This window comes from Armigeres subalbatus, chromosome 2, assembly GCF_024139115.2.
Source record: "Armigeres subalbatus isolate Guangzhou_Male chromosome 2, GZ_Asu_2, whole genome shotgun sequence".
Lineage (NCBI taxonomy): Eukaryota > Metazoa > Arthropoda > Insecta > Diptera > Culicidae > Armigeres > Armigeres subalbatus.
In genome coordinates, this window is record NC_085140.1 from 463,008,055 (window position 1) to 463,023,731 (window position 15,677).

The 15,677-nt window shown below is 37.9% G+C and overlaps 1 protein-coding gene across 2 annotated transcripts in view; it reads right to left on the minus strand.

Annotated features, from left to right (window-relative positions):
* Nucleotides 1-15,677, minus strand: part of LOC134218346 (uncharacterized) — a 45,488-nt gene that overhangs the window by 6,198 nt on the left and 23,613 nt on the right. The window contains exon 1 of one of the 2 annotated variants that reach the window (XR_009981312.1): nt 6,830-7,097. The exons of the other annotated variant lie outside the window; for it this stretch is intronic. The gene's annotated coding sequence lies outside the window, so the exon portion shown is untranslated. Of the gene's footprint in view, nt 1-6,829; nt 7,098-15,677 lie in introns of those variants that run through there. 2 annotated transcript variants of the gene reach the window in all.

A 15,677-nucleotide genomic window follows, 5' to 3' on the forward strand; every position in this document is an offset into this window, starting at 1 on the left:
TTGGACATAAAATGATCGCGCGATTATCTAAATGTCCGGTTCTTGTGTGCGAGTGGATACATTAATAAGGTTTGTACGTGTTTTGTAGGACGTAGAACGATCGTATATCGCGTCCTTTTTTTCTTCATTAAGCAGATCAGCCGGTCATCAAAATTGTGTTCTGCTTTGTGCGGTAAGCAGAAAGATCGGCCGGTCACCGAAATTTTGTTCTGCGTAGTGCGGGTGAGTAAATTAATTAGAAAGTTAAAGTTTAGATCGCGTCCAGACATGTTTTCTTCAGGAAGCAGAACGATCGGCCGGTCATCGAAACTTTGTTCTGCTTTGTGCGGTAAGCAGAACGATCAGCCGGTCACCGAAATTTTGTTCTGCTTTGTGCGGCCTTAAATTAAAATTACTAGCTTTGTTTTTATCGATCAAACTACACGCTATACACGGCATACCGTTTACCAAAACGAACCCTGCCACACTCCCTACCCCATATATCCAACATCCCAGTGATTTCTCGTGGAAGTGCAGATGACTCGTCGGCTTCTATCAAAGCGAGAATCATGTCAACATTCTCCTACCCATTCCTCAATTGACCTGCATTCGGACACGGCCGGCGCTGGTATTGCTTATTTTTGGGTCACCAGTTCTTACACATTGAAGATGATGTTAGTCCCAAACTTCATCTGTTGGTTCTCTGTGTAATTACAGCTGACCTGGCAATAACGGAGTAGCAACCGTGGGTGGTCAATCATGCTCATGCTCATGCTCATGCTCAAGTGAGATGCTCGCAGAGTACAATAATGTACCTTTCTCGAATACTAAATACACGTGAAGGCTTCCAGAGTAATTATAAATAAAATATATTATAATTATATCAATATGTGTTACATACAACAATATCTGCAATAATTTTGCTATAAATTCTCTGTTCCGGATGAAAGAAAAAAAATCCATGATCGTCATAATATGATTTTAACACTATATGATATGATAATTATGAATAACAATACTTGTATCACAACCAGTTATAATTTTGTTCATTTCAGGAACATAATTTGTAGTAATTTTAGTTATTTTCATCACTTTGCAGGTAACACATGGAGTTATATTTTAGTTCAATTGAAATAGTAACATTTAGTAACATTTTTGTTTAAACTAGAAAAAAATTGTTACAATTTTTGATATTCTAATTACTAATGGTACAAGTTTCATAACAATCTCTGTTATAAAAAAAAATGTGTAACAGAATAATAAGCTCTGATATAAATCTGTTACCATCTACTAGTAAACTTTTTTTTTTGCACTTATACTCATCCGATTTCCTCGCAAACAGTGGCGTTCGACAAGTTTTCCGAAAATGATCATAATTAGTTGTTAGCTTGTGGATAATGGACGCGTCCGCCTAACAGTGCTATTTTCGACGTTTCATATGTTGAAAATTCCTTTCTATTGCACCAGAAAGGGATTAATTTCCAGGGAGGATTAATCAACTTTTTTTTTCTTTACAGAAGTACAAGGTGTTAGACATTTTTAGCGAAGCGTGGAGATGTGTTTGACAACAAACACCATGCATCTAGTTGACCGGGAAAGAAAGTTAAATTGTCTCATATATTGTAGAATAATGGATACAACAGTAGAATAGAATTCCACTAGAGCTTATTCGATTTAATGCATCTGATGGCCGTTCGAATCTTCAGCAATGAGAAGTCGCTGGTCGCGACGAAGGCTTTCTACGCTGCCACTTTCCAGAACGTGTGCAGCAAGATTTTCCAATATTTCAAATACGGCATCATCGTATCGGTGTGAGTTAAACCGTCGTCCAACTCTCTCCAACTGCCGACGTTTCCGCGCCATTGTAGGCGTATTTCATCAATGAGGAGGTGATGATCAGATGCGATACTGGGACTGCGTTTCCTTCGCATACCAAGAAAACTTCGTTTTCATTTGGGCGATGCAGAAGTGAGTAATTCTCGCTGATACCGGGCCACTATTTGCACGAGGTGCTTAAAAATGCCTAAATTTATATTCGTTCCAAAGCTTTTGGCGAGTATATTAAGGATCCGAGTTGAATTCTTCAGAAAAACTGCCATAACTCCAACATTTCTCAACCGATCATTTCTCAACCGATCTTAGAGATCAGCATACCGTTGGAAAGAGGAAGAGTGTATCCTGAATTTTCAATAACAAAAATAGAAGCAGCCATATTGAATTTGGCCGCCATCTTGGATTTCTTTTTGAAAAGTGCTTTACCACCAGGTTTGCAACCACCAATTTTGAATATTAATACGTCGATGGAAATAATTGTACATTGTGTCCGAAAATCTCAGGTGTACGTTTCTTTTTCTATCAAAAGTTATGTACGATTTACCAAATTATTTTTTGAAGCCCAATCTGACCAACGAACATTATTTTTAAGGTTAATATGATACTACGACGTCAGTTTCTTGATTTCATACACTATTCTAAGTCAAATACGTTTAAAAAATGAAAAGCCTATCTACAACAGTATTTTATTTGAAGGGCTCAAAAGTTTTGAACATAACGGAGCCGTATTCAAGTTATTTTATTAAATAATTCAAGAATCTTGGTAAATCGAGAGGTCCATAAACGTGATTTTGTGTATAATTATCGAGGGGTCTATCTTTCTGAAGAATTTAACTCGGATCCTTAATATACTCGCCAAAGGCTTTCGAATGAATATAAATTTTGGAATTTTTAACAACCTCGTGCAAATAGTGGCCCGGTCTCAGCGAGAATTACTCAAGTGCTTGATTCGATTTTTGTTAAAGCCTTTACAGGGATGTCACGTGACCTTGTGAACCAGTCGATGGGAGAAGAGCGTCCCCAAGATCACCGTCGTCGTTACCACAGAATTCTGTAGGCAGCTTTCCGTTTTCGCTTATCGGGCGCTCACCTCGTAAACCAGAGTGTAGCAAAATTCATTCCGACTTAACTCAGAAGATTAAAAAAAGACAGAATCACCGTCTTCGACCAGAGGTCGCACAGACTAAACAACTTAACATCTAGCACGGACAGGACATTTTACACAACACCCAGTGAACCAGTGGAAATCTTTTTGCTTTACGAAAAGTTTTCTCCATACCAGGGCGGGAATCGAACCCACACTCCACAGCACGTGCGTCTAGACGATTGGCGTCGCTAAGCGCACGGCCACGAAGCTAGGGAAGTTGTACCTACGGTTGAAACCGTATTTACCCCAATTCTTTATTATATAGCGCTATAGCACCGACGAACCGCCATGTCACTAAACCTCTGTGATTGTTCACCACTTTTTAGTGGTCACTCGGTCATTCGGGCAATCGCTCCTGTTAAATTTTCCGAGACACAACTTCATTGCAATGTTAATATACGTAGGTTGGCGGTTTAGTTACGAGAACTTCGCGAGCCATTATGGAGGTGATGGTAATGTTCGATGATTTTTCATCATGGCGTCGTTTGCTGCAATTTTGAATTGTTTTCTATGGTGTGACACGTCGGTTGACTTCCAATCAGTCCATAATCACAATCTCACTATCGGTTCCTCGAACAATATTAAAATTCTCTGAAGCAGTAGGTTGTGACTTGTGAGAACAAGGGCTCCTATATGCTAAAATGGGGGTGCCATCTTATATAAAGTTGCCGGGGAAAAGCATTTGTTAGTGAGACGCAGGATACCATGAGAGGCGCTGTTTTAAGTCGCATCTCCTTAACGAAAAGACTCTCGATTAGTCGTGGGTGGATGTGCTTTAAGCAGCAAGCTTTCACTTCGGTAGGGCCTGCAGTTTTAGAGGTGTAACATTGCCCATTATCAAACCCACTATATCCTACACGATTATTATTGCAGACCCGTGGAAGTAAGAAACAAGATGCATTCGAAAAAAAAATTGATTTTATTAAATGTATTCAATTAAAAATTGTACAGATCGTTAATAATATTCATGATTTATTTAGACCATAACGGTTTTTTTTTACAACATACTTTATTTCGAAAAGACTTTTTTTATCAGAAAAAGCGATAAAGTATATGAAAATATAAGTAATGATATCATTATCTTTAGTATGGTTTATCTCACCTTTGAATCCAGAATTTCGCGCACGGTAATGGCTGCCGTTTTTTTGACACTTTTTTAGATAGTTTATTATATGCACAAGTCAGACACTTCCTCCAATAAGAATAAATCTTTTTTCATAAGTTACCGTGTGTGTGAATAGAATTTTAGGTTATCCATACACCCTGAACTTTTTTTCGTGTTAAAATAAAATATTAAATCCGGTTTGACAGATAAAATATTGCTGTGTACAAATCTTAGTCGATGATTGTCTTCGTAGGTCATCAGATACGGCGAAACTGATCTGTACAAATAATAGATTGAGCATAAAATAATCGAAAGCGAAATTAAAAATCCCTGTACGTGGAAACTTTATTCTTCGGTGGGAAAGATCCACCCGATATACGTTTCAACTCCTATAATTAATCAATGAAAAGCGCTTTGCCCACTTCTCCGAATAAACTGTCATAAACTTTCAAAATTTATTTTCAGCAACCTAAATTTTTCTTCCCGCTTTACCTCAATGGCTGGTGGGCTGATGTGTGAGCCCTGATAACAATTCTTAATGTGTTGTATTAGGGTGACAGCCGCATGATGGCCAGTTCGGTTTCGGCTGCTCCGCCGGCTCTCGGTTGCGACGATAAAGATTAAAGACCGCGTGCACCGTGCTACCAAGTTATAGGGAAGGCAAGGTAAAACGATAGTTACGTGCTCTCGAACTGACAGACGGAAGGTTTCCTTCACACTTTTACGCCTTTCTTGTTAGGTAGGTTATAGGCTTCTATACTACATACAAATGTTCATGATCGCGGCTGACGATGGCGAAGCACTGTGCGATCGCGTAAACGACTTTTATCTCTCCGAACCGTGCAGATAAAACTCGGAAAAGGCTCGCCATCACATGTGGTGTGAAGACTGGTGGAGGACTCCCTACGATCGAGGTGACCACGCGTAAACCGCGTTGCACACAGGCATTAAGGAATATAAACATTTCGTATGTTGTTTTCTCGCTTTTTCATGCTCCTTCGAACAACATTCCATCAGCGGTACTCAGAGCGTTGTGGACAGGTTCGTGAAAAGGTAAATTAATTAATATTATTATTATGATAAGTTAACCTGTCATAATATCAAATTATCGCCAATTTAGGTAAATGGCCAAATTAAACATGAAATATATATCATTAATAAATATACTTCATCATGTTTGTTTTCCAGCCATGGTGCGAATAAAGTGAAGCCGTCTCATCCGTCGGTTACATGAAAGACCGTCGGAAACTTGAAGGACTATCACAGATAAAACATGAAAAAATCATTAAAAAAATTTCTCTCTGACTGAAATCTAATTAATTTCATATTGTTATCGTTCGGGATCTATCTCGAAGGGGATAGTGTTCCGACATCATCTGCCGTACGAGTATAAGGCAGAAACGACAAACTAAAGTGTCCCAAAACCGATCAAGATTGCAAAACTTGAATGGATGATGAGTGTCTCACGCTTGTCATTTGAGGAAGTGCAGTGATAGGGTGATTCACCTTTAAATTGTTCAAACGATAAGGAGTCCCTCGGAAATCGGGAGATTTTGGCTCTCTTCTAGAGAAAGATGAATGATTCGTATCATGTTTGTTCGGACCATCTTCTTACGGTATGAATGAATCGAGTTTCTACGTGTGTATTCCTCTTTCATCAGATGCGATGATCTTGGAGTTTCTCATGCGTCCCACATATGTCCATGATGCTGGAGTAAGAAATACGTTTCTTCTAAAAAACTGACATCGAGTTTTTTTTTCTTATATGACCGACGGTGCATGGGTGTTTATTGAATTACATAAAGACGCCGGTTCCAGTGTATATTAATTTATCTCCTAAAATTATTCGTTTATAATGCTGTCATTATATATTCATTTTTGTTTTCAAGCCAATTAAGTGGACATTGGTTGGATACAGCCCCTTTCTGTGTGCGATATCTTATGGGAGAAGGTCGGGCCATATGAAGTGACTGGACCTGGGAGACTGGACCATCGACACTCACCTGATATTGAACTGAATATTAGTTATGCATATGTATCTGAATAAAATTTCAGAACCTATTAATAGTAGGGAAGAATAACTCAAGTCATAATAAAGTCAGACATCATTTGACAAAAGACCGACCGGTGAGTGCGGTGGAGACTTCCCGACCCGGCGCGGCGAGAAAGGTGCCGTATCAAACCGAGCTGACGACGTGTGAACGTGTGGTCGATCATCTCGCGGACAGCATCCCACAAAGAGTCCCGTCGAAAGGCAGGAGAAGAACAAAAAGGGAAAATTAAATCCCGACTTTGAGAAATGCTTGTGGGTTTTGTGTTATGGAACCATAATAATATAATATTTTTCAGTCCATCGTCTTGTTTGCTTTCTGTTTCTGATGTTTAAGGGAATATTTCGTATTAATATTTCTGGGGTCTCCTGCATATCACATTATAAATTTATTTATATACCATTCGGAAACTTGCGTGGACTGTTCTGAATCATTTATGCATATTCAACGAGGTTATAATTTAATTTGACTTTTCTTTATCACTTCCAACGATCGTTGACGGCGCTCATTATAATATGTTCCACGGAAGATGATCGTAATGGAAAATGTTTTCGAATTTATGATGGTTTATTAGTCAGTGATAAGATAGGTGTATGATTTATTTGCTATTTGGTCGTGATGTTGGTATTTCCATTAAATTTCTATTCAAAATAAGCCTATTTTCATTTGCCTTTGGATATTCAAATTGTAATCTATATCTAGTTGCTCACTTACTTGATATATGCTGTTCAATTAATATTGAAGTTGAATTCGCGAACCAACGATTTGAGCTCATTTTTATCGTTGTACTCCGACATAGCCCTTGTACTTGGTAATGGTAGATTCTCTCTTGAAGAGTATGAATTCCAAAAGATTTGGAAATTATTCGGCGGTTTACCTGCATTGTATCATCTTTACTGGTGAAACTGCTGAACCTCATCACTGCTGGCAAAGTTTGATTAAATTCTAGCACCTATTTTCGTAACAAAATATTCAAACAATGTTCGAGCGTTAATCCTCCCGGCAACCGCAAAAACCAACCACAACTGACGATAAAGAATGTTGCAAGTGACTTTACCCTGAAGTGACTATTATATACCGTCTCATCTTGACGTGGTAGATTTTTCATCACCATCGCTCAGAAATAATAATCCACGCAGAAAGTCATTCCTTTCACTAGTCTAGGAGGGGGGAGGGAGTGGTTAGAATGGTACGGGGATCCTTCATACTCGGGAATAATCGTTCTGCTAACATTACTGAACAGCGCCCTGAACAAATTCGTCACTTGAAATTTCTCATCGTCTCTAAATTATTTGCCCAGCTTTCTCTCCTGGGATCTGGTGGATTCGTACCTCCTTGAAAAGACAATAGCGAGTCATCGTCGCCGTTCCTTTCGGTCTCACCCCACAGTCCCGGTTGATGAATGCTCGACATAATCATAAGTAATAGCGAACGACGGAGGAAGTTTGTGTACACCATAAATACAGAACTGCTTTTGAATTATAAATATAAAATCTTATTATTTGGCAGAGCGAGACAGTGAACGTGTTTCTTTAACGCATCGAAAATTCGTATTGTTTTGGCCGAACTACATGCAGTACATAGAGTCTTAGCGGCTTGGTGCGCACTGGTAACGATTCTTAAAAAGCGTGTAAAGCATCGCAGCATGGCAAACAATTGCAAGCATAGGGGTATGTGATTGTTTTTTTTTTTTCTAACATAAATATCTGGAAGTAAAACAGTGTATTAGGCTCTCTTTTTAGATTGATGGGAGAAATTTTCATTTTTTGACTAAAATAAAAGTTCCCCTCAAAAAATTAGAAATTTTCCATAAAAAATTATGAAATTGCTTCAAAATTCGGCTCGGTCCATGGCTACACGTCGCCTGCCACGCAGTCTAGGGAGGGTCTGCAAGTTATCTTCCACCTGATCGATCGACCTTGCCCGCTACACACCTCGCCTTCTTGTGCCCGTCGGAAAAATAAATTAGAATTTTTAAAAGAAAAAAATCAATTATAAAAGAAGAATTGTCCATAAAGAAAACAAAATATTCTACGAAAAAATACGTAATAAACAATTACGAAATTTCCCACACAATAATTATTTTTTTCCACAAAAAAATTAAAAGCTTTTCACGAAAAAAATCAATAAAACTAGCAATAAAAAAAATGAAAATTTCCATAAAGAAATATAAAAAACAATAAAATTGAGTATTTTTCCATAGATCCCTACTTTAAAAGCGTTTAAAGTTCTGCAAAATGTTATCAATTTTATTGATTTTTGTATTTTTAATGGAAATTTTCTCATTTTTTTTTTTGATTATTTTGTGGAAAATTATGATTTATTTGTGTTTCTTTTTTTATTTTATTTCCTGGTACATTTTGATTTCATTGTGAAAAACTCTTATTTTATGATTGCAATTTTTGCTTTCATAAATGCTAATTTATTTTTGTTTAGTGGTAAATTCTCAAATGTTTTTGAAAATATTACATTATTTGGGGAAATTTTATATTTATTTTTATATTTATTGGCAATTTCCATTTTTTTAATGGAAATTTCCAAATTCTTAACTCAATAAGTTTTTCGTTTTCGCTTTTTTTAAACTTGAAAAAAATAACTTTTTTACTATATTTTATTTTTTAAATTTAATTGAACAGTTCGTTATTAGAGGTTGACGGCATATATGGTTGGGGTTCAGCGAAACCGCATCAAGCGCCTTTTTGGCTGACATGCGATATTTTGTTCGTAGAATGCAAGCGGAAATCATTTGTACATTTGATGTTGGATATCCTCAGTTATAGGGTGGAAGAACATCCGTTAGAATTTATGATCAATTGTATCTGCTACACGAAAACTTGTGCAAGAAAATGGGTAATTTTACATTGGCGCTTATATATGTAATAGGTTAGGTATACTACAACCGAAGTACTCGATATTGAATGAACCGAGATAACTATCGACATATGAAGAAATATCGAGATGCAGAGAGTCGACTGTAATATTTTCTTATACAGGTTGTGTGGATCACATCACACACGAAGGTGAATCCTGATCCGTAGAATTACTTACACAATTTCATTAACAAAAACCCCTCCTGTGACATATGTGAAGATGCAGAGGAGATCTCGGTCTCTAGTAACAGAGATGTCACACTAACATTCCCTCCATTCATGGATTACCGTAAGGAAATGATCGATGCCATGATTCTAAGGCTTGTCTCTAATTATAATGCTGAATTATATCAACGAAAGCTATATTTCTCTTCATTGTCATGGAACTATATTCTATCGCATACCCTTCATCAGGCGACTGACATCATGACGCCACTACCTGGAGTAAGCAGAGGGATGTGAGGGGGAATAAAATACTTAGCTCCGAATAAATTTGTAATTAAATTCTGTCTAAAAATACGGACCATCTTGATGAGTGAAGATTTTCAAGTCAAGCCATTTTGAAAATAACAGAGAAATATTGCAACAAATGTTCGCTATATGGAAAGCCTATGAAGAGATTCACCAGTTTTCTCACTTTTGCATGACTCGAAATGTCAGTTGAATGCCTCTGCAATGGAACAATTTAACCTGTGTATTAATTGTTAGATTCTATCTGTACCAGACAAATTTGTTCGGTTAATGTTGTATAAATACATATATTTGTTTATGTGCATCGTTCCCGACCTACGATACCAACGGTTTTTTCCCCATCGAGTATGGGAACAATACATTGCAGAAGATTAGTTCGCGATTGAGGAAACAACCGAAAGACACCGTGCTCGCCAGAGTGCCTCTGAGGAATAATATTTTTCCAGTATAGTCAACTGCACATAGTGAGAGAGGGAACCAGACGGTGAGGCACACATAAATCGACGGCTGGTGGTGTTCCCTGTAACAAATGTACTTATTATGCTGTGCACATGCAGCCATACCTCATATCGACGATAGTTGCGCGGGAAAAGGCGCTATTCATGCCTTCATGTTTCGCTCCACCATGACCGCGCTCGGTGTGCGGGTGGTTTTAATGTCTGAGGCACAGCCTGAGACATAATGTGCGCCCGATCTTGCTTCGGTCCGACGGACGACAAGTGGAGATGAACCGATTTCAGGTAGCCGACCTGGGAAAATAACAATGCAGCCAACTCGCGATCGCGGACAGGGAATCAGTAAAATAGCAATAATGACTATTGATCATACCATTGTCCGCTGGAATGGTCCACAGATATACATTTTTCGCTATCCGTTACAAATGATCAGCATTCCAAATACTCCAGACGCTTGCGATTAGGTGAAAAATTCCTTTACGCTAAATTTATCTAGATGGGATATTTCATTAACTTTATTGGAAGAGCTGTATTATAGCGTCTCGTAATTGAATTTTCAAAGTTCATATTGATTGACAGTGTAACGCAGAGTCGTTATTATGACGAATTATCATCTAGGAAGAAAGTCAATAGTTGCCTAATCCTTCTTTTAGCATAATATATAGCTGCTGTTAGCAGTGAAGAAGGTTCAACATAGCGAGCGTTTCCAAATCCGGACTCAATCTGTCACGAGTTCAATTGAACCGTTTTTTTGAGAAACTGCATATGTAACATTTTTGGCCAAAATGAGATTTTTATATATTCTGAATCCTCGTCCAAAAATACGTATTCTGGCAAAAAATACGAAAAAAAAATTTTTGTTCAGGAATGTATGAAAATTTTTTCGTTTGTTTGAGAAACTACATATGTCCACGTACTTTGAAGAGCAATTGTGGAGTACTGCTTACATTATTTTCACTGAAAGTGCCCCATGGTGTTGAGTTTTGCCAAAAACTATCGATCTGTATCGAAGAAATCGAAAGATTCGGTGCAAATTTGTTCAAAAACAGTTTTTTTGTTGTTTTCTCGAAATGCTTATGCAGTTTCTCAAACAAATGATTCAATTATACAACCAACGAGCGGTTAATATGCAGGATTTGGTAGGTAAATACATAATTCGGTAGGTTCTTATATAAAAGTGTAAGAAAATGATTTACATGGTCTCCGGTCTCGGTTCTTCAGGTGATGGCGAGGTTCCAGGTATTCATTGATAGCCTTGATGTAGGATCTGATTATGTAGAATGCGCTGTACTCTGGTGAAATTTGGGTTGGCTTAAGGCAAGAACCTCACCCCAAGAGTAGCAAACTATAGTGTTATATTCCAATTGACTTACTTATGTCGTCGTTATTGATGAGTTTTACCATCATGCGCGTTCCTTTCCTCCATAGAATATCATTGCTTTGGGTCAACAATTGCTAGAACTGTGAATGTATAGCCAGTTAAAAAATCTGTCATATCACATAGATCGATTAATGATCTTTTTTTTGTAACAAAGGAGACCAACCATAATCGATTAACTCACAAAAAGTTACATTCGACGAATAATCTTATCTCCTTGTTTCCTATTGAAAATTGGAGAAATGGAATATTGTGCTTGAAAGTAATGGCGAAAATACTATTTTTTGAAATACATAAAAGGTACCATTACTGCTAGGAGGATTGATTCGGATTTTATTTTGCAAAATTCCGTATGTTGCCAACGTATTCATATATATTTTAAACTCAATATGTGTTTGAAATGGTTGGCTTCAGCCCTTAGGCCTGCCGAAATAAAAAATAACGCAATGAGAAACAGAACAATTGTATACGTTAAGGGGCCAATTTAAAACAAACCTTATTATAACAATTGCAAAACCTTAAGGTGGAGATAATTTGAGTATTTGAGTCGGCAAGATGTTGCTCGACCGAATACCGCTTTAGTATCCTTCCCTGAAACCTAATCTTGGAAAACTCCACGATACCCTCTATGGCTCCTCAATGAACCAGCTATTCTCCGCTGCAGAACTGACATTCGTATTGTCCAGAAGCAGTGGCAAATCCTCAGGACCGGATGTGATAGGGTACCCTATGCAAGAAACAGCTAGATCCCACTTCCATCATCTACGGGAAAAGGTGGCAGCTGAAGAAAGACCATCATGCTTCCGACAGTATATACCCAACAAACATTCACTAGTTGAACTAACATCAGTGTGATGATTTAATTCAGTGCTGTGTTGAATTATGTCTGTACTATTTCTTATCACAACTTCTGTTCATGCTTTGTTGACACAATTTTGGCGAAGTTATACAACTACAACATCTCATTTTGAAAAACAACTTTATTAACTGATTTGTTAAACCTTTAATAAGCATTTTACTAAGCCTCAATTCAGCTACATGTGAATTCTTCGAAAATAATAACGCATAAAAGGTAACATCAGTAAAATCTCCAATGAACTCCAATGCTATTTTCATAAAATCATTTTAAAATTTTCCTAAATCGGGTCTCGAACTGCTGTCATTTGATCATCCGCCGGTAACGTTGTCATCCGCGCCATCCTTGATTTGTCAGATATGGCTCACTCAATGCATAGCATCAATAATCTTATTGCTGAATATGAATCATAATTGGACTCTTATTCAATAAGTCGATCTGTCAAACTACAGTTTGTTAATAAATGTAAAGGATTTTTATTTCAACCATTGTTCAGCCAGTCATAACCATCGCACACTAGGAAAAAAACGTAAAAATAATGTCGATAAACGATAAAATAAAATCCGTCCCCAATGCTATTTATGAATTTATGAAAATAAAATCAATGTACAGGGGTTAGACAAAAAGGTTAAGATAGGCAAAATTTTGTCGAAGTTCAAATCAGCATAACTTTGCGTAGAATAATCCAATTTTGATCAAATAGAGACCATCGGACGCGGAAACTCTTCTAGTATGCTGTCTCCGTGCAAAACCTCAGATTGGCTCTTTGGCCACCGGAGATGTTCCGGGTTTTCCGAGGCTATGTTAAAAATGCATTTTTTCATCTGCTTGTCATTTTATATGACGTACACTTCCATCGTGTTTTATGCTTTTCCCAGAAACTAGAACTAATATGCTGATCAATGCTGGCTGCAGATCGAAAATCCGTCAGGTATACACAGAGATATAGCCATTTCCGTGAAAACGGTACTGTATTGGTCATACACCCTGAACAAATGTCATTTTCCCAGAACACCCGGAATCTGTTCCAAATCGGCCAGTGAGTCTGACGGTCGTCAAAATGTATCTTCAATATAGATTTTATATTTATCGTCTAGGGAAAAGATTAATTTTGACACCCATATATGCATGGTTCCAGATGTTTTAAAAACCGGCCCCTCCTCGAAGACCCCTGTAACATGCTATAAGAGTGACAGTGGATAATATCACCCTGGGAATATTTCTGTAATCATCGTCTCGCAAAGCCATGAAGATAGATACCCACATTTGCATTATTCCGATCTGTTATCATTTCATCATATTCCCGGAACCGTTTTTACGGAAATGGCCATATCTCGGCGTAGTTTTTATGGATTCTCGATCTGCAGCCAGCATTGGTCGGCATATTAGTTCTAGTTTATGGAGAAAACATAAAACATGATGAAAGTAACGTCACATAAAATGACAAGCAGTACAAAAAATGCATTTTGAACATACCCTCTTAAAATCCGGAACATCTCCGGTGGCCAAGGGCCAGTCTGAGGTTCTGCATGAGGACAGTATACTAGAAGAGTTTCCGCGTCTGATGGTCCCGGTTTTATCAAAATCGGATTTTTCTAGGCGAAGTTATGCTGATTGGAATTTCAACAAATTTTTGCCTATCTCAACCTTTTTGTCTAACCCCCTGGCCTTCCTCAGAATCTCTTGATAATCGGTTGCGATATGATTGTCAAATGCTAAGATTATTCCAATTTCGCCGCAATAAAAATCAACATCCATGCGATAATATTGGGATTCCACAAATCAAAGATTCAATAATTTTCCGATGTTATTCAACGGCGTTATGCCCGGCTTTTAGTAAATTTAGTTCCGCATGAATGCATGATTTTTTTTATTGCTCCAGCAGTTTTGTTCGTTATAATCTCCGACAGTTTCATAAGTCACGAAAATAAAAAGCATGTCTTGAAAATAAATCATTATTTTTCTATGAATCAAATTTCCCAGATCTAGAATCCAGATTTTCTCTCAAACTGAAAAAGCATGTTTTTTCCCACTGTGCGATAGATCAGATAAATGTGAAATCCAATGGTTAAGAAGGACAAAGGTTAAGAAGGATGTCTAATGCCTGCTTATTAACTTACTATTCAAACTCAATTCGACCACCCTTCCAGAGCATCACATCATTGTCGAACAGAGAACTTTAAAAATCATTAGTTCAGTACATTGTTAAACTTCCCCAATGTGATGAAATGTGCTAAAACGAAAACGTAAGTTCGACTTCAAATAAAGGTAGTAAACAAATAAATATGCCATGTCGAATACATATTAGTTAGATTAAATGCTGAAATGAAATCTGTCTAGCAAATTATTCAGCATCCATTTTATTCAGCTACAAAGATCACAAATAAACAATAATTCAACCTAGATGCTTATTTGTAGCTTGTCGTTGTTTGTTGGGTATGCTTTCCGGGCAGAATATGAAACGACTTCTTACTTTGTAGGATTTGTAGATGTCTTCCAGGACGCCTTCGAGCACGGTAACCATACCGACCTACTCTCCCTAGACATATATCGAAGACGTTCAAACACACTTGTACTCATCAGCACAATTGGGCTTACGATAACAGCCTGTACACAATCCAGAGTCAGTGTGCAATAGGACGAAACGGCGGCGGTAATGGCTAACTGTCAAATCGTGTAGTTACCGTCGCTGTTCCGTTAGATTGCGTTTGAAGCTTAAGTGTGTTTGCGGGCACGTCAATGGAGGTCAGGTAGGTGCTAGAAGTGTTCATCGACAACATTCTTGCCTAACTTCTTATCCGTGAAAGCCAACTATCTAACCAGAATTGAAAATCAAGTCGTTTTCGGCCGTCGTAGTCTTGTAAAGCAGCAAAAACAAGTTTTATTCTACATCCAACGGTTTCGGTAATTTATTTTACCTTTTTCAAGAATTAACCAGAGTCATCCTATTCTAGACGCTTTCAAAGCCTCACATAACTAGAAACAGCGGTCTCCTCATTTTCTTCCGTCGTCGGGTAAGCAATAATCGACAGCAGGTCACTATACGGGCAGGAGGTTATCTGCTTTACCTAATGCTTTCCGTAACTCGACCGTCAACAGCCATATTCAAGTCGCTACCGGTCTACTTCCATCCAGCAGAGTCTGCTGTGCCGAGGCAGGCATTTTGCCATTTCGCTATCATGTGTAGGCGGCCATTTGTCGCAAGGCCGCTACGAACAGTGCGAACCTGCGAACAGTGGCCAGTATCGGTATCCGCCCAGAGACTCGAGTCCACTGACTGGAAGCGAGATGCTGGCACTTCACAATAGCCAACATAAATCCCAAGTAACATTTTAAGTTTTATTCTACTCTTGGAATGGTTTTCAAGATCAAATCATAAGAACTAACAACAAAACTCATAACTACACGACAAACTTCTGATGAGCACTATAAGAGTAAAATATGGCCAAGTGGCCCTCTCTAGATAACCCACTATAAACCTCTTATAAGAGTATTTGAAAACCCCTTTTTGAGCAACCCGCAAAAAAAGGGA